The sequence below is a fragment of the Carlito syrichta genome, unplaced genomic scaffold (assembly GCF_000164805.1).
Source record: "Carlito syrichta isolate Samal-C Ts95f unplaced genomic scaffold, Tarsius_syrichta-2.0.1 Scaffold313533, whole genome shotgun sequence".
In the NCBI taxonomy this organism is placed as follows: Eukaryota; Metazoa; Chordata; class Mammalia; order Primates; family Tarsiidae; genus Carlito; species Carlito syrichta.
In genome coordinates, this window is record NW_007257629.1 from 435,550 (window position 1) to 454,936 (window position 19,387).

The 19,387-nt window shown below is 46.7% G+C and overlaps 1 protein-coding gene across 1 annotated transcript in view; it reads right to left on the reverse strand.

The window, feature by feature from the left end:
• The window catches only part of EPN2 (epsin 2), a 69,365-nt gene extending 63,552 nt beyond the window's left edge, over positions 1–5,813 (reverse strand). Inside the window, exon 1 of the mRNA XM_021718807.1 lies at positions 5,784–5,813. The gene's annotated coding sequence lies outside the window, so the exon portion shown is untranslated. The remainder of the gene's footprint in view (positions 1–5,783) is intronic.
• Between the last annotated feature and the right edge of the window lie 13,574 nt (positions 5,814–19,387).

Genomic DNA, 19,387 nt, shown 5'->3' on the forward strand with positions numbered 1-19,387 from the left:
AACTACAGGCGCGTGCTACCACGCCTGGCTCATTTTTTATTTATTGTAGAGATGAGGTCTTGCCAAGTTGCCCAGGCGAGTCTCGAACCCGTGGGCTCCGGCAATCCACTCACCTCAGCCTCCCAAGGTGCGGGATTACAGGCTGAGCCACCGAGCCCGGCTGGTCTCTGTCTCTTAAATTAAAAACAGCTGCAGAAGTGTCTGCCTAAAGATGCCTAGGAACAGAAGCAGTTACACCTGGTGCTTCCTGAATGCTCACTAGGCTAACAAACAGCTGCTGAAGGCTGGGCACCATGGAGCAGGGGCACCAAGGCAGTCAGGCAGCAGCGAGAATGCACGCCACGCCCCTAACAGCCTGGACTCAGGAGCTACGCCAGCCAGCCTGGGCAGTGTCCAAGGGCTCACAAAAGGGTAGTTCTTACTCTGAGCACACGGATTACATCCTGCCTTTCCAGCTGCATAGCCCAAGTTTTTCCAGTCTCTATTTCTACACCTTCAAATGGGGGTAGCAGCTGCCGCTCAGGGTTGCTGTAAGGGTCGCATGAGTAGCACTGGCAAATAATAAGTGTCCAAAGACCTGCCTCTCTCCCCTGTCCCACCAAGGTGCACAAAGTCTTCCCAAACGTGGGCCCTGAGGTACCCTGGGGCAGGGCAAGGTCCCCGAGGACAATGCAGCAGGAGATGAAAGCCCACAGAAACATCTCCATGACAACAAGCTGGGTGGAGATCACCTCCCAGTTTATCATCTGCAAGCAGCTCTCTCCACACCACACACGCAACCTGTTAGACACCATCACCAATCCTGCCTGCTCTTCTCTGCAGCTGGCATTTCCAAGGAAAGGCTCAGATGTGCTAACTCTCTGATACAGTACTAGCAACAAAATTAGAAGAGTAATGGGAAGCAGAAGGTTCTCTAAGTAGAAGCTAGCAAATGTCGTGCCCTTACTAGGCCAGGCACCGTGCTAAGCACTTTGCATGTGTCTACTCATTGAATCTTCATCACGATGAGTCACTCTCCTTACCCCCCCATCTTACAGAAGAGGAAACTGAGACACAGAGAGGTTAAGTAACTGGCCCAAGGTGCACTCCCAGCAAATGAAAGGACCAGGATTTGATCCCAGATCCTGGTTCTTGGTCCCATCTTCTTTTTTTTTTTTTGAGTTGGAGTCTCACTCTGTCGCCCAGACTGGAGTGCAGTGGCCGCTCTCGGTCACCGCTGCCTCGCCCTGCTGGGCTCTGGCGATCCTTCCGCCTCAGCCTTCCAAGTAGCCGGAATTACAGGCGCACGCTACCACGCCCGGCTAATTTTTTGATTTATTGTAGAGATGAGGTCTCGCCTGCCCAGGCGGGTCTCGAACCCGTGGGCTCAGGCAATCCACTCACCTCAGCCTCCCAAAGGCGTGGGATTACAGGCTGAGCCACCGAGCCCGGCTGGTACCATCTTCTTAACACCTATTCTTATTCTTTCTGGCTTTAGACAAATCCAGTGCTCAAAATCACAAGAACAATGGATTTTTCCTTGCTAAATCTGCAGCCCTAGAAAGATCCCTCTTGTCTAGATGTTTGAGGCCAGAAGGTGTCAGAGAAGCAACTGATTTCCTACCCCCTGTTCAGTGGAGAGCCTTTCCCCAGCAACTCGTCAAGTCGAGGAAGCAGGAGAAAGATGCTCCAGCTAGAGGGGCTACAGGACTCGCCTGTGTGCAGATGCCAGGACCCAGAGCTGTGTAGGGCTGAGCCAGGATCAGAACCTGGTATTCCCGGTTCCTCCCAACACAACCAGCAAAAGAGAAGAGGCTTCAATCCTCTTCAAAGAAAGTTTACCAGTGAAACGTGGCAAGTTCTACAGATTGGCAATACAGTGGAATGTCAGGGTAGAAATCCAAAATGCCACCACAGACTCCAAAACTATTCTTAAGATCACGTTCTTCAGCACTCACATCCGCAAGAACGGATACCTCTATGGCTGCAAAAGTGTCATCTAAATTAGTCACATTGACTCTAACGCTCTGAGAAGTTTGCACTGTTCCTGTGAATTAGCTGTTGTCATCCAAAATACCACTCAGGGAAAAAACAGGTCTCTCAAAGCTGAAAGGTAAACTTCCTTTTTTGGTGCAGAATAAAAATATTACTACCCTCGTCCCTCCTCTGCTGGAGACATTCGCAGTGTTTTATTTACTCTGCAACACTGATTGAATACATTAGGAGGAAATGTTCCCTCTCTTTTTTTTTTTTTTTTTGAGTTGGAGTCTCACTCTGTCACCCAGACTGGAGTGCAGTGGCCGCTCCCAGCCAGCACAGCCTCAACCTGCTGGGCTCCGGCGATTCTTCCACCTCAGCCTTCCAAGTAGCTGGAACTACAGGCGCGCGCTACCATGCCCAGCTGATTTTTGATTTATTGTAGAGATGAGGTCTCGCCAAGTTGCCCAGGCGGGTCTCGAACCCGCGGGCTCAGGCATCCCTCTCTTTTTTAAACAGAAAATAATTGTACCACACACTAGTAAAACTAAACAACAGATGGGTCTTTCACAACTTGCGTCCTTCTGTACCTTGTTTCTGGGACTCATCCCTGTTGCTATGTACAGCTGACTGCGGTTCATACACCTTCACTGTGGTACAGCATGTGATCATGCTAATGATTAATAGTGTTTAGGTGGGCTCAAGCCCATAATTCCAGCACTTTGGGAGGTCGAGGCAAGTGGATTACCTGAGCCAGTGGGTTCAAGACCAACCTGGGCAACATGGTCTCTACAGTAAATCAAAAAATTCGCCAGGCGTGGTAATGCACGCCTGTAGTTCCAGCTACTTGGAAGGCTGGGGCAGAAGGATCACCAGAACACAGCAGGTCGACGCTGGGGTGCTGTGAGTGTGCCACTGCACTCCAGCCTGGGTGACAGAATGAGACTCCAACTCAAGAAGGAAAAAAAAAAACACAGAGTGACTACCCACTCTCCTGTCAGTGGACATCTGGGTTACTTACGGATTTTTGTTATCATGAATAACACTACTCCTGGGACACACGTGCCAGGATTTTCTAGACTCTTCCTAAAAGAAGAATCACTCCTACTCAGGGGGACCGTTTGAGCCCAGGAGTTCGAGGCTGCAGTGAGCTATGAATGAGTCACTGCACTCCAGCCTGGGCAACAGAGTAAGACCCTATCTCAAAAAAAAAAAAAAAAAAGAACTGGCCATTCAAGAGACACACAAATGCTCTCTGAACTGTTCTTTTAAAATATTTTTGCCTGGCCGGGCGCAGTGGCTCACGTCTATAATCTCAGCACTTTCGGAGGCTGAGGTGAGAGGATTGCCTGAGCCCGCGGGTTCAAGACCAGCCTGGACAAACTAATGAGACCGCATCTCTATAATAAATCAAAAAATTAGCAGAGTGTAGTGGCACATGCCTATAGTTCCAGCTACTTGGAAGGCTGAGGTGGAAGGATCACCTGAGCCCAGTAGATCAAGGCTGCAGTGCACTGCACTCCAGCATGGGTGACAGAGTGAGACTCCTACTCAAAAAAAAAAAAAAAGCATTAAAATATTTTTGCCGACCTGCTTTATAACATCATTTTGTCATCACAAAGACATATTAATAGTGCGGGTGACACGATGTCTCACAAGAACTTTTCACATGTTCACTGGATGTAAGGCCATGCCAGCAGGTGCAGGGGATCTGGGGAAGCACAAGATGTGGCATCTGGTCTGGGGTGGGGAACAAAACAGACTCCAAACTGGGTGCTCCAGGCAGCTCCTGAGAAGATGAGGACAGGCTGTAGGTGTCAAGGGCACCTGAGGCAATGCTGACAAGAATAACAGTGAGGAGCACACACATACCAGAAGGAAGGACCAGCAGGCAGAGTGGGCACCCTCAGTGAGAGACGCCAGCTGGCAAGGTGGCTGGAAATGCAGTCTGCGGAGCACAGGACTGACGCATCCAGTCAATCAGCTGCACCACCAGGGCCTCATCAGGTTTGTTAAGAAACCTAAACTTGCCAACTTAGGCTGTTCACCTTCAAGATTTTTGCCATTTCCTCCCAACAATAATAATTACTAACAAGTACAGAGCACTTATTATATGCCAGGAACTGTCCTAGAAATTACCCTATTCAATCATTACTATAAGCTGCTCCATTGTTTGCTTAATATTTTTCTTCAAATCAACATACTTTAAAATTCAAATATCTACTTTAAGTAACAACATATAGCCAGGCTCGGTGGCTCAGTCTGTAATCCCAGCACTTTGGGAGGCCGAGGTGAGTGGATTGCCTGAGCCCGCGGGTTCGAGACCCGCCTGGGCAACTTGACGAGACCTCATCTCTACAATAAATCAAAAATTAGCCAGGCGTGGTAGCACGCGCCTATAGTTCCAGCTACTTGGAAGGCTGAGGCAGAAGGATCGCTGGAACCCAGTAGGTCGAGGCTGTGGTGGCCGGGAGCAGCCATTGCACTCCAGTCTGGGTGACAGAGTGAGACTGCAACTCAAAAAAAAAAAAAAAGTAACAACATATATGCTCAGCCTGTAATCCTGCGCTTTGGGAGGCTGAGGTGAGTGGATTGCCTGAGCCTGCAGGTTCGAGACCCGCCTGGGCAACTTGGCGAGCCCTCATCTCTACAATAAATCCAAAAAAAAAAAAATCAGCCAGACATGGTAGCGTGTGCCTGTAATTCCGGCTACTCAGAAGGCTGAAGCGGAAGGATCACCGGAGCCCAGCGGGTCGAGGCTGCGGTGGCCAGGAGCAGCCACTGCACTCCAGTCTGGGCAACAGAGTGAGACTACAACTCAAAAAAAAAAAATTTTTTTTTAATTAAAAAAAGAAAAATCAGATGTTACTGCTACAGCATGTGGAGGGGGCTCTTTTTGTTTATTTTGTTTCTACTGAGCTACAATTCACAAATACAATTCACCATTTCAAAATGTACAATTTGGGGAAGGGGGCCTATAGCATCACAAAGGGTACCTGGTCCTAAACCAGGGGAAGTGAGGGCCAGTCGGAGGTCCAAGCTTCACCTGCACACAGCCTGCTTGCATGGCTAATCCTGACTTGTACCCCATATATCTATAATTTTTTAGAAGTGTACAATTCAGTGGAGTTTTTTTTTAGTATATCCACAATGTTATGCAATCATCATTACTATTCCAGAATACTCTCATTACCCCAAAAGAAACCCTATATCCAGTGGTTTCTCTCACCCATGCCAACTCTTGCATGTCTCCCTTTCTTTCCTCTCTTCTTTCTCTAATAAACTTTGTTTTAAAACTTAGAAAAGAAACCCTATATCCATTAGTAATCGCTACCCATTTTCCCCATCCCCAGGACCTGGCAACCACAAATCTAATCTCTGTCTTTATGGATTTGCCTATTCTGGACATTTCATACAAATGAAATAATATACTATATGGGCTTTATGTCTGGCTTTCACTTAGCACAATGTTTCAAGGTTCATCCATGTTGCATTATGTAACAGCACTCCATGCCCTTTTATGGCTAAATAATATTCCATTGTATGGATGGATCACATTTTGTTTATTCATTCGCCAGTTGATGGAAATTTGGGTCATTTCCCCCTTTTTAGCTATTATGAATAATGCTAACATGAGTATCTGTGCACAAACGTTTGCATGGACATGTTTTTCAGTTCTCGTGGGTATACACTGGGGAGTGGAAGCACTGAATCATGATAACTACATGTTTCACTTTCTGAGGAACTACCAAAGAACTATGGCATTGTTTTTTAGTTTTTGGTTTTTTTTGAGTTGGAGTCTCACTCTGTCGCCCAGACTGGAGTGCCGTGGCGGCTCCCGGCCACCGCAGCCTCGACTTGCTGGGCTCTGGCGATCCTTCCACCTCAGCCTTCCAAGTAGCCGGAATTACAGGCATGCGCTACCACACCCGGCTGATTTTTTGATTTATTGTAGAGATGAGGTCTCGCTGCCCAGGCGGGTCACTAACTATGGCGTTTTTAAGATAGGGAACTATTAAAGCCAAGAACATTCAACTGCATACCACTTAAAATTATTTTGGGAAATATTGCTTAAGGCAAAGCTACTGAGGTTAGTTTTTGCTTTGTTTGAGAGCAGGGAACTGACGTTGCCAGAAAGGTATTTCTGAAATCTTCATCAAGCAGCAGGAGAAGAAAGGACCAGGGCAGAGGGAGGAGGAGGAAAACAGAAGACCACTAAGAAGCCACAGCAGATGCGGTGAGAAGAGACTAGGGCCTGAATCCAGGTGCAGGGGGAGAACAAGAAAGGTGGGAGATGAACAGAAACACAAAGCAGGAGAATGAACCCTGACAACCAAATGCCTTTGTGGGTGAGTGGGAGAGAATGGAGTAGCCAAGAGGACAATGGCACCCTTAACAGAAAGAGGAGCTGGAGAGGTTTCAGGGGAAGGCAAGAGGAGCATATTTAACTTTATTTTAGATAAACACGGCTGAAGGTGCCGGCAGGACAGGCCTGGAGAATGGAGATGACCAACCTAGGACCCGGTGCAGGAGGGGCACTGGGGCTGAGGCGTTCATCTGGGAGGAGCAGGTGAGGGCACAGGGAGAGAGTGAGAGAAAATGAGGGTGAGGTTGCAATAAGGATGAGGATGCAAGCCAGGAGGAGGCAAATGGCCATCAGCAAAGGCCAAGAAAGTGTCAAGAGCAGAGTAGAGACACAGGAGAACCATCCAGTGCCACAGAAGCAGAGGGCATGCTTTTGTACAGCAGTACACAGCCGGGAGGATCGTGTCTTTTCCAACTAAAGACCACCTACAAACAGTTCAGAGGTCCTTTGGGGGAACCACACAGAATCTTCTAGACCTTCTTGACCATTGGCGCATACCTCTGTAGCACACCACCTTCTCCTCCAGTTTCAGGACAAAACTGAACTAACTACCCCCAATTCCCAACCCACACCAATTCCCCTTCCCTCTAGGGATGTTCTGCCCAGGACCTACCACCTGCTGCCTGCCTGACTGCGCCAGAGGCTTGGAGCTTTCCTGGGCTTCCGGCCTCTCCCCCACCCTCCCTCTTTCCTCCCACGACCTTTAGACTGCAGGCTCTCGGGGGACAGAGGCCTCGACTGTCTCCACACTGCTGCATGCCAGGCCTGGCATAGTGCCTGGCACACATCTGCTGCAGGAATGAATGACTCCACAGGGCACCAAGTCCAATCCCACCTGCTCACGATCTCCCCCTTCCTCCCTCTCACCCTCCCTCAGAGCACTGATCCTCTCCACACCCTCACCAACCACAAATGCCCTAACTGAACATAAAACACGACCTATCAATATATTGGTAACAGTTTTAAAACAACTCAGCCACGTGGGAAGATCACTGCTGTATCCACCACCGTTTGGTCACCTTGCTGAATCTCAGTTTCCTCAGTTGTAAAATGGAAACAGTGGCCTGGGAGAACCAGTAAGATAGCAGACAAGAGAGAGCTGTATGAAATAAGGCTGGGCCAGGTACAGTGGTTCAGCCTGTAATCCCAGCACTTTGGGAGGCTGGGGTGACAGGACTGCCTGACCTGGGGGTTCGAGACCAGCCTGGGCAATTTGGTACACCTCATCTCCACAGCAAATCACAAAATCTTGCCGGGCGTGGTGGTGTGCATTTATAGTTCCAGCTACTGGGAAGGCTGAGGCGGAAGGGTCACCTAAGTCCAGCAGGTCAAGGCTGTGGTGGCCATGAGCATGCCACTGCACTCCAGCCTGGGCGACAAGAGTGAGACTCCAACTCAAAAAGGAGAAAAAAGAAGTAAGGCTGGGCCGGGTGCAGTGGCTCAAGCCTGTAAATGCCAGCACTTTGGGAGGCCGAGGTGAGAGGACTGCCTGAGTCCATGGGTTCGAGACCAGCGTGGGCAACATGGTGAGACCTCATCTTTACAATAAATCAAAAATTTAGCAGGGCGTGGTAGTGCACGCCTGTAGTTCCAGCTACTTGGAAGGCTGAGGCAGAAAGATCGCCTGAGCCCAGCAGGTCGACGCTGAGGTGGCCGTGAGCATGCCACTGCACTCCAGCCTGGGAGACAGAGTGAGACTTCAACTCAAAAAAAAAAGAAAAGAAAAAAAGGAAATAAGACTAAACTTTTTGCAACTACTACTGTTTTCCCTGAGTGCCCAGATGCCTTTGATGGGCTCTTAACCATCCCCTGCAAAAGAAAAGCAAAAGAAAGCAAGCTGACACCCCAAGAGCAGGGGAATTTTTGAGTCTATTTCACACTAAATTTAACAGCATAAACAAACAGCAGTTTGCATACCATATAATTTTTTTAATTCCTAAAAGATTAGAAGTATGCTGCCAAGTGTAAAAACACAAAAACCAAAAGGAAATCAAAGTTGTTATTTTCCTTTTGGTTTTATCTCCATTAGCCAAATGCTTTTTGTTCAAACAGTGTTTACACTGCCATTGTCCTGTTTTGTTTAGAAAAATAATAATAATAAGAGGCTCGTTTCCAGCACTGACAACTGAGTGCATGTGTAGATCTGCCCAGTTGCTCCAGTGCCTAGAAATTGTTCTGCTTTAGAAATGTGTGCCCAGAGGCAGAGGAAGAACTGTTTACTTGCCCTCAGAATATGCACTGGCCACATCAGTGCTGCCAGCATCCCTACTTGCTCCATCCATTCCCTCCTCGCTCCAGCCAATTCCCTTCTTCAGCCACCACAGAGATATCCAGGTCAAGAGTACAGGGCTGTTCTTCAGCACATGTATGCTTCACAAGGAGATACTCAGAGCCTCGGGAAGGCCAGGTCTGGGTTTTCAGTGACTGCAGGCTCAATTGCTGCTGGTCAGTTTACTGAGTACCACGTCAAGTGCTAACCCAGAGGTTTCATGGCGCTTCCCTTGCTGCACTTCTGCAAGGGAGGCACTATCCAAGTGAGGAGAGAGAAGGTGATATAAAGCCAGTCACATAGCTGAGATGAGGCTCCGAGCTACAACACTTCCTGTGAAATTCAGAAGTGCCCAATCCTAAACTTCCATTCCATTTAATACTATCTCTGTGTGGTTGCCTTCTCTGCTCCCATATCGCCTAAGACACTCCTGGGAAGATGTGGAGTCTTTCCAACAACCAGCTTTCAGGACCAAGCCATGGAACTTCCCTCTAATGAGCCATTTCTGTGTGACCTGTCCACCCAGAACCACTTTCCTGGCCACCAGGAACATCCCTTCCTCTTCTCTTCTGTAGATTGGTTATACGCAGCAAGTATTTCCAGTTCAACTTCTTCGAGGCCTGCAATAGAACTGCATTTTCCCACTTCCTCTGAAGTTAGCCATGACACTGGTGCGTGTCAGTCTCTGTCAAAGGCAGGTGCCATTCCCAGTGTTGGTGCCAGTGGGCGCCTGTGTCAAGACGGAAGGAAAGCATGTCCACACAAGGACTTATGCACCATATTCAGAGCTGTCTTACAATCACCAAAGACCAGGGCATCTTTGCCCAACAGATGAATTGGATAAACAAAATGTGATCCACACAACAGAATACCATTCAGCCTTAAAAAGGAAGCAACTCCTGATCCTCGCTACAACATGGATAAGCCTTGAAAACATGATGCTAAGTGAAAGAAGCCAGATACAAAAGCCCACATATTGTCTGATTCTATTTACATGGAATACCCAGAACAGATAAATCGAAAGAGACAGAAAGCAGATTGAGAGCCGCCAGGAGCTAGAGAAAGGCTAGGAAGGGGGAAATGATTGCTTAATGAGTACTGGGTTGCTTTTGAGGGTAATAAAGTATTTTAAAACAAGAGTATAATGATGATTGCACAACTCTATACTTAAAAATCACTTAATTCTTTATACTAAAAACTGTTTGCACATTTCAAACGGGCGAACTTTATTGCCTGGTAAACTATATATCAATAAAACTGTTAACAACAGCAACAAAAGACTTGCATCACCTCCATCCTGGGTCCACAAATGACTATGATGAGTGAAGTCCCTTGACCACCACACAGCAAGAGGGAGAAATAAGTCTCTGATATATCAGCTCAATTAGAGATATGGGGCTGGTTGGTCTCACGGCATCATGTAACCCATCCTGATACAACTCAAACACATGCACACTATCACATGTTCATGCTGAAAACGTGTCAGCTAAGTGTGGTGGCTCACGCCTGTAATCCCAGTACTTTGGAAGGTGGAGGCGAGAGGACTGCCTGAGCCCAGGGGCTCGAGATCAGCCTGGGCAACTTGGCAAGACTTCGTCTCTACAATAAATCAAAAAATTAGCCAGCATAGTTGTGCATGCCTGTAGTTCCAGCTACTTGGAAGGCTGAGGTGGAAGGATTGCCTAAGCCCAGCGGGTTGAGGCTACAGTGGCAGTGAGTGTGCCACTGCACTGCAGTATGGGCAACAGAGTGAGACTCCGACAAAAAAAAAAAGAAAATGTGTCTATGGGCCAGGCACAGTTGTGCACATCTGCAATCCCAGCACTTTGGGAGGCTGAGGCAGAAGAATCACTTGAGCCCAGGAGGTTGAGGTTACAGTGAGCCAAGAGAGCACCACTGCACTCCAGCCTTGATGGCAAAGTGAGACCTTCTGTCCCTAAATAAATTAATAAATGAATGAAAACAACTTTAAATCCTGGAAGAAAATCAAAGTTGTGGTTCCCTCCCAATAGGGACCAGACTCTGTCCCAGGGCCACAGTCTGAATCTTTAAGCACAAGGAGATGGGGTGGGGAAAAGAGAAGAATGGATTTAAAGAATCTGGTTAGATTATAATAATTCCTAGCCTGAAAAAATATTTACAACTTGTAAGACAATGAACCAAAAATATAAAGAGCTCACAGAAATTGAGAAATAAACAACAACCCAAGAAAAAAACTGAAAAAGAACTGCCCACAGAAAACTATAAATGGTCCTTAAACATATGACAACATGATCAGCTTCACTTCAGAAAAATGCAAATTAAAACTATTCTGAGATACGATTTACACCTGTCAGGCTGGCAAAACTCCAAGCATTTGACAACAGCTTCTAGTGGCAAGGTCTTGGGAAACAGGTATCTACATGGCTGGTAGGAGTGCAGCACGGAACAACCCCTGTGGAGGGCAATTGGACAAAACCTGTCGAACGACAAACATGCTTCCCCTTTGACCCAGCAACATCCTTATGGGATGTTATCCTAGAGGACTACCTGCATGTGTGGGACAGGATGCCCGCGCAAGACAACTGTTGCAAGCATGTCATGCAACAGCATTCTGAAACAACCCAGATGTCTTTCTCTAAGGAATGAGTTTTTTTTTGTTGTTTTTTGGTTTTTTTGAGTTAGAGTCTCACTCTGTCACCCAGATTGGAGTGCAGTGGCCACTCTCGGCCACCGCAGCCTCAACCTGCTGGGCGCCGGCGATCCTTCCGCCTCAGCCTTCCAAGTAGCTGGAACTACAGGTGTACGCTACCACAGCCGGCTAATTTTTTGATTTATTGTAGAGATGAGGACTGGCCAAGTTGCCCAGGCGGGTCTCAAACCCGTGGGCTCAGGCAATTCACTCACCTCAGCCTCCCAAAGCGCGAGATTACAGGCTGAGCCACCGAGTCCGGCTAGGAATGAGATTTAAAACAGGAACAACTTCACAATACCACACAGCTGAGACAGAATGATAATGAGTCTCCATTTGCTGGTATGGAAAAATATCTAGGAAACATTGGTAAATAAAAAAACCAAGAACACTGCCAGGTGCAGTGGCTAACACCTGTAATCCCAGCACTTTGGGAGTCAAAGGTGAGAGAACTGCCTGAGCCCAACTTGGCGAGACCTCGTCTCTATAATAAATCAAAAAACTAGCCAGGCATGGTGGCGCAAGCCTGTAGTTACAGCTACTTGGAAAGCTGAAGCAGAAGGATCACCTGAGTCCAGCAGGTCAAGGCTGCAGTGGCTGTAAGCGTGCCACTGCACTCCAACCTAGGCAAGAGTGAGACTCCGACTCAAAAAAAAAAACAACAACAAAGCAAGAACAGTGTACACAGTACCTTTTACTTAATAAAAAATGAGAAATTAGAATGTACATTTGTGTTTGCTTGTATGTGCACTAAGAAACACTGAAAGGATATTCAAATTACTAAAAGTGGTTATCAGGGAAAAGGAGAGAGTAGATGAGGTCAGAAGTGAGGGGCAAAATTTCTCAAAGTATATTTTAATATATTTTCATTTCAGAACTATGTGAATGTGCTGCCTGTTCAAAAGAGCATTACTTTTTTTAAATTTCCATCCTCATTTGTTAAAAAAAAAAAAAAAAAAAAAGGAAGCCGGGCTCGGTGGTTCAGCCTGTAATCTCGTGCCTTGGGAGGCTGAGGTGAGTGGATTGCCTGGGCCCACGGGCTCGAGACCCGCCCGGGCAACTTGGCGAGACCTCATCTCTACAATAAATCAAAAATCAGCCAGGCATGGTACCGCCCGCCTGTAATTCCAGCTACTCAGAAGGTTGAGGCGGAAGGATCGCCGGAGCCCAGCAGGTCGAGGCTGCGGTGGCTGGGAGCGGCCACTGCACTCCAGTCTGGGCGACGGAGTGAGACTCCAACTCAAAAAAAAAAAAAAAAAAAGGAAAGAAATATCAGAGTTACACAAAACCTTTGGCCTGTTGGGCTCAGTGGCTCAGTCTTGTAATTCCAGCACTTTGGGAGGCCAAGGCAAGTGGATTGCCTCAGCTCACAGATTTGAGATGAGCCCGGACAACTTGGTGAGACCTCATCTCTACAATAAATCAAAAATTAGCCGGGCATGGTAGTGTGCACCTATAGTTTCGGCTACTTGGAAGACTGAGACAGAAGGATCACCTGAGCCCAGCAGGTCAACACTGGGATGGCCGTGAGCGTGCCACTGCACTCTAGCCTGGGCGATGGAGTGAGACTCCTACTCAAAAAAGAAAAAAAAAAAAACTTTGGCCAACAAATCTCAGACACCAGTGCCAAGAGCAGCCCAGGAGGGATCACCAGCCCAGGTCCACCTATGTCCCTGCACCATCAACCTGTGTGAGAGCTGGGCACCGACAACTGTGAAGCTGGAAGGCAGGGACCGAGGCCCTCTTGCAACAATCAGTCACTTCCTTTCTGCAACTCCTCTCCAGGCCCCTCAAGCTTCACACCTGGAAGGCTGCAAATGGCCTTCAGTGCTTCCCCACTCTCCACATCCCATCCAATCTGCTATCCACTCTAGTCTGAGTTCCCTTCTCCTGGTGCTCTCCGGTGGGCTGCCCACAGGATCATGTACAAACCCAGCATGGCCCTGAGCAGGTCTGTGTCCCTCCCGTGATAAAGTGGCAGGGTCAAGGAAGGAAAAACCAGAAGCCTCCAGCATCCACTCATGCAGCAAGCATTTCCTCGGCTCCTGCTACCTGCCATGCACGGGGCATGGTCTAGGGATGCAGATCCATCAGACACGGTCCCTGTCTGCAGAGAGTTCAGTGGCATGATCCACAGGAACCATGGAAAACAGATGACAGCCCTACAGTAGAGTTTAAAGGGCACAGTACAGTGGAGTGGCTTTCGGGCCAGGCGTGGAGCATGCAGAGGGCTGGACGAGGTGGGTGAGCAACAAGCAAAGTGTATTCCAAGCAAAACAAGGAACAGCAAGTGAAGAGAGAAGACCACAGGCCAAAGCAGGAGGGCTGAATATCCATGGCAAAGAACTTCGCCCCTTCTTCTGGGCATTTGGGGGGCGAGTCACTCTCTTAGAGCCCACCTATGATCACAGTCCCAACCATCTTACTCCAGGCAACCTGGCCTTTTCCCTAAAACCAGGCAAGCCTGTCCTTCATTTACTCAGGGAACAGGAAAGTGCAAAAAGAAGAAAAACAAAAGCTGCAAGTAAAGATGAAAGGTTTTGACCCCCAGAGGGAAGAGATTGGTTTGTCTGGAAATTTCCCTCTGAATGACCCAAAGCTCAAAAGATGCCAAATAAACAAGCTACTGCTCTCACATTCTACAAAAAAAGCTGCAAAACCATGTTTCCATATCACTTACCAAAAGGAGAAAAACTTATCATGAGCCACAAAGGGCAGTTAAGAAAAAATGTTTTCAAATTTCTGAGAGCTTGATTCAGCAGCCAGTGTGTTAAAGAATACTTTTTTTTCTTTTAAGGAACATAACATTTGTTTCCCAATTCCAAGTTGTAAACTCATTTTTTTTTCTTTCAAATTAAAAAAAAAATTACTCATAGTGGCCTTTAAATTTCTACCAAAAGGACTTCTTAAATCTCCACCAACTAGTAGGATAATGCAGCATACACATGCAAGTCTGTGCTGAGCCACAACCGGCGGCCAGGTCTTATGCTAGACACACTGCACACACTGATGCCTGCTGCCCTCCCAGTGCCTGCTGTCTTGTGGAAAGACTAATATCTCTTCATCAGGGTTGGCTCTGTGATCAGCCCAGTGAGCCTAACACCACTGGGCAGGAAACCAGGAACCTTTCCCCACATGACAGCTCTGCTCACAGGACTCATAAACAAGACCTTTGACTATCCACGTGCAGCATCAACACCAAGGGTCCCCAGAAGGAAATGACATTGACATGTCATGGGTCACCCTGAAGTGACCTGGTTGACCTACAGCCTGGATTGGCTCTCTGGGTTGGATAAGAGTTAGCTGCTGACCCTCAGGCAAGCACACTTCCTGAGGAACTGGCCTGTTTTCTCTTCTGGAGACTACTAAAAAGAGAGGAATAAACCACGTGAAAAGAACATACTGCCAGCCGTTGCCAACTTCCATCATCAACCCAAAGCAACCTCACCAAAGGGAGAAGACACACACAAAAACAACAAAACAGCTCCCAACAGTAATATAGCTCTCACTCAAGAGTGAACGGTCTTGAGGGAGACAGAATGCTGGCACCGGGAAGGACTTAGCAACCACTTAGTCCTACTCTCTCGTTTATAGATAGGGAAACTGAGGTCCAGAGAGCATTAAGTAGCTTTGCCCAAGAAGCCAGTGCGCCCCACTCAGAAAGCCTCTGAAGTACACACAGGGCTAGCAGTCTTTGGTTCCACTGTCCAGCCCTAAAAGCATCGTCCCCACCCAACTAGTTCTTCATTCACACTTCCTGTCTCAGCAACAGTACCAGCAGCCACCTGAGTCAATGTTTATTCCTCCTCCTTCACCCACATCCAACTGGTTAAACAAACTCCATCAGACCAGCAGAACCACTCCCCTACCACATAGCTCCCCTTGGCCTCCCAAAGCCTCTAAGGGGTTACAGCCCCCTACCACCTGGAGGATGGGAGAAGGGGAGCAAAAGCTTCCTTGACTAGAAGGAGGCAGCTGATCTCTTCCTAGCATGGCCATTTAAGGGAAAGCTCTGAGGTATCCCAGGATGGTTACACAGGACACGAAGACCTCTGAGTCTAAGCAAACAAACCCAAAGAACTTGGAGGAAATAAACCAAAATATTAAAAGTAATTACAAATCCCAGCACTTTGGGAGGAGGCGGCGAGAGGATTACCTGAGTCTAAGGGCTCAAGACTAGCCTGGGCAACATGGCGAGACCTCATCTCTACAATACATCAAAAAATTAGCCGGGCGTGGTGGCTCGTGCCTGTGGTTCCAGCTACTTGGAAGGCTGCAGCGGAAGGATCACCTGAGCCCAGCAGGTCAAGGCTGCAGTGGCTGTGAGCACTCCAGCCTGAGCAACAGAATGAGACTCCAACTCAAAAAAAACAAAAAGTAATTACAGTGATAGCCGTTGCAACAGGTATCTTCAACAATCACCCAGGGACTTGGCACAAAAAAAAAATCAGCCTGGAAATACCATATTGTATGTAGTCTGTTTTGGTAGAGTTGACTTTTATATAATCTTTGGAAACTATTGATTATCAGATGGTGGGGAGGGGGAAAAACAGCAAAATTTTTGTTCAAAGGCAAAAGAATTAAATGAAAACAATCTGAGGTGTGTGTTTGTTTGCTTGCTTGTTTTGGAGGACGGAGGAAGAAATTAGGGGTTTGGTTTGTTTAAAACAACATTTATTTCTCTTTCTTCAAATGTTACAATCTACCCAACACTTTGCAGTCAAATTACATAGTAATTTCTTGTGCTACTGCTATTCTTCTACCAAAAAAATATATTATTTTAAATCAAGAATGTGTCTTCTTTCATAATTGTGTTTCTCTTTAAAACAGGAAGAGTGGAATTTTCTTCTTTTTTAAAGCACAGAATGGAACAGATTAGTCGCAAAGAAAAGGTTTAAAATGTTCTCTTTATACATCAGGTCTTCTCTATAAATACATTCTACAGCAAATGGTATTAAGCATAAATCGGGCTCCAAGTGAGGAACTTTGGTCCTAAAAGGCCCAGAAAATCTTGTTACAAAGCCATACCACCACCACTAGACAGGCCCAAGGACTTCAGAGCTAAATCTCAAGTTATTCCTACCCACCCAGGAGTAGAGACTCCCTCTTATAGGTCTGGACAAGAAGAGGAGCTACTCAGAGCTTTCTCACTGGAAGCTACATAATCCTATCAGCTTCTCTGAGTTCATGCCACTATGCTTTGGTTTTGGTACAGCTAACCTCCAGACTATACTCTTTTCAATTATTTATCCCTGCCTTGATACTAAAAAGACATGAAATGGTTTAAAGCAGCAGTTCTCAATTCTAGTCATACGTTCAAATCTTTGAGGAACTTGGAGGACAAGGTCTCACTATGTTATACAGGCTAATGTTGAACTCCTAGGCTCAAGTGATCCTCCCATCTCAGCCTCTCAAATAGTGGGGATTACAGGTGTACACACCACACCTGGATCTTTGGGGAACCTTGGAAATATATTTATGCTCTGGCCCCATCCAAGAACAATTAAAACACAAGGGGGTGGCGGCCAAGCATTGATACTTTAAACAACAATCTCCCCAGGTGATGCTGGTTAAAGCACAGCCAAAGTTGAGAATCACTGGCTTAGAGAAATCCAGACAACATAATAAAAAGCAAGCATATGAAGAAACCAGGCAATAAGAAAATGGGGAAGAGGAGGAAGGTGGGCCAGAAAGCAAGGTTAGAACCAAAAATGCAGGCCACACTACAGCTGGGACAAATGAATGGCTCTGAACTGAGCTTCCTGGTGGCCAAAGCAAAGAGGACTGTCCACAAGATAAAACACTATCCACAAGATAAAAAAACAAACAGATTCATAGGAAAAGATTCTCCTTGCCCTGGGACCTGAAATGAATGCCTCCCTCATACGCTCTAAAAGGGGAAATACAGAATAATATAGCAGAGTATGTGCCCCAACACTGACCATTAACACCCAAGACATGACATGGGGCCACTTCTGACTGTGTCCTCAAAGCACAGTTCCATAGAAGCAGCCCTTGAGAAGGTGCCCACCAGTCAGAACTTCGCTACTCACTAGGGTCTACCCACTAACTCCTAGCTAGAAACAAATTCCTAACTGCAATCAATGTCCCGCATATAGCACATACTACCAGATCTGCTTCTTTTCTGTACTGACAACCATGTATTTAACCTGCCGTCCTTAACTCCAGCATGCTGTCACAAAAATGCAAACCTAAGAAGACGACGGTCAGACGCGTGGCTCACGCCTATAATCCCAGTACTATGGAAGGCCGAGGTGTGAGGACTGCCTGAGACATCGGGTTCAAGACCAGCCTGGAGAACTTGGCAAGACCTCATTTCTACAATAAATCAAAAAATTAGACAGGCATGGTGGCGCATGCCTGTAGTTCCAGCTACTTGGAATGCTGAGGTAGCCAGGAGCGTGCCACCGCCCTCCAGCCTGGGTGACAAAGTGAGACTACAACTCAAAAAAAGAAGGCACAGACTGCCTATTTCACTGAGGTACATCAATAAGGGCTCTGACTTGGCATCCGGAAAACAAGCACTCTGTCAATAATTCTCATAAAGACACAAGCCTTGCCAGGTTCAGTGACTCATACCTGCAATCCCAGCACTTTGGGAGGCTGAGGCAGGAGGACTGCTTGAGCCCAGGAGTTTGAGACCAGCCTGGGCAACCTAGGGAGACTTTGTCTCCTCAAAAAAAATTTTTTAAATTAGCCAGGTGTGGTGGTACATGCCCGTAGCCCCAGTTACTCCAGAGAAGGAGGCAGAAGAAACATCTAAGTCTAGAAGGTCAAGGCATGGTGAGCTGTGATTATGCCTCTGCACTCCAACCTGGTGACAGAGTGAGACCTCAACTCAAAAAAAGAAAACGCAGGTCTGTGCTCATCACTCAGGAGTGTGGCAAAGTCCCGGAGGCTGTAGAGCATCCCCCTCCACACCAGTGCTCAGAAAGGCTACCACCTACTCCCACACCTGCAGCTGTGGCCTTGCAAGCCGAGGAAGGGTGGGGGTTTGCTCATCAGTTAAGCAGGGCTAACTGACACCAGAAACAGTGAGAAGAGGCTTCTGAGTCCCTTATGTACAGATGCCATACACAGTATACTTTTCTATTATGTATACTGTATTTCAGTTTTAAGTCCTTCTAAAATGTGCTTACTGAAATAAACGGAATCAAGAGCAAATCATTTTTTGCCCTATCACATGTGACATTTTCTTTTTTGATGCAGGTACCACAACACATTTCAAACTGAGCAATAATGGATGAGTTAAATTAAAAGACCAGCTTTCACAACAGCCAAAGGTGGAAACAACCCTAATGCTCACAAGTAGATTAAGATAAAGTGTGGTATATCCACACAATGGAATATTACACAGTTATAAAAAGGAATGAAGTGCTGCTACAGGCTACAACATGGATGAATGTGGAAAACATGCTACATGAAAGAAGCTAATTCAAAAGGTCACACATCGTATGATTCCATTTACATGAAAGGTTCAGAATAGGCAAATCCATAGAGACAAAAAATAAGATAGTAGTTGCCAAGGGCTGGTGTTAGGGAGGAGTGACCACTTAATGGGTGTGGGCTTAACAGTGGTGACGGTTGTACAACACTGAATTTACCAAACACCACTTAATTGTTCACTTTAAAATGGTTACAAGGGTATATTTTATGTTGTACGTATTTTTACAATAAAAAATTAAAATAGCAAAACTCTCACTGTCTTGCCCTAACAGAGCTGCTAATAAAATTCACCCTAAAACTGGATTTTGAATAAAAAGAAACATTATTCCACAATTGAAAAAAATCAGCTTCAAACACAGAACATACAAAAATCAGAATTAGGAGGGCTGGTGGTCAGTCTTCACTTAATAATAACTTTGCAAAGAGTCCATATCTGTTAGAGATATATACTGAAGCATCTGCTGCTACAATGAAGTCTAGGATTTGCCTTAAAATAATCCAAGGGAGGGAGAGTCTAGATTAAAATTGTTAAAGCTGGCTGACCTCAGTGGCTCATATCTGTAATCCCAACACCTTGGGAGGTTGAGGCAAGTGGACTGCCTGAGCCCAGGAGTTCAAGAGCAGCCTGGGAAACATGGCGAGACCTCATCTCTACAAT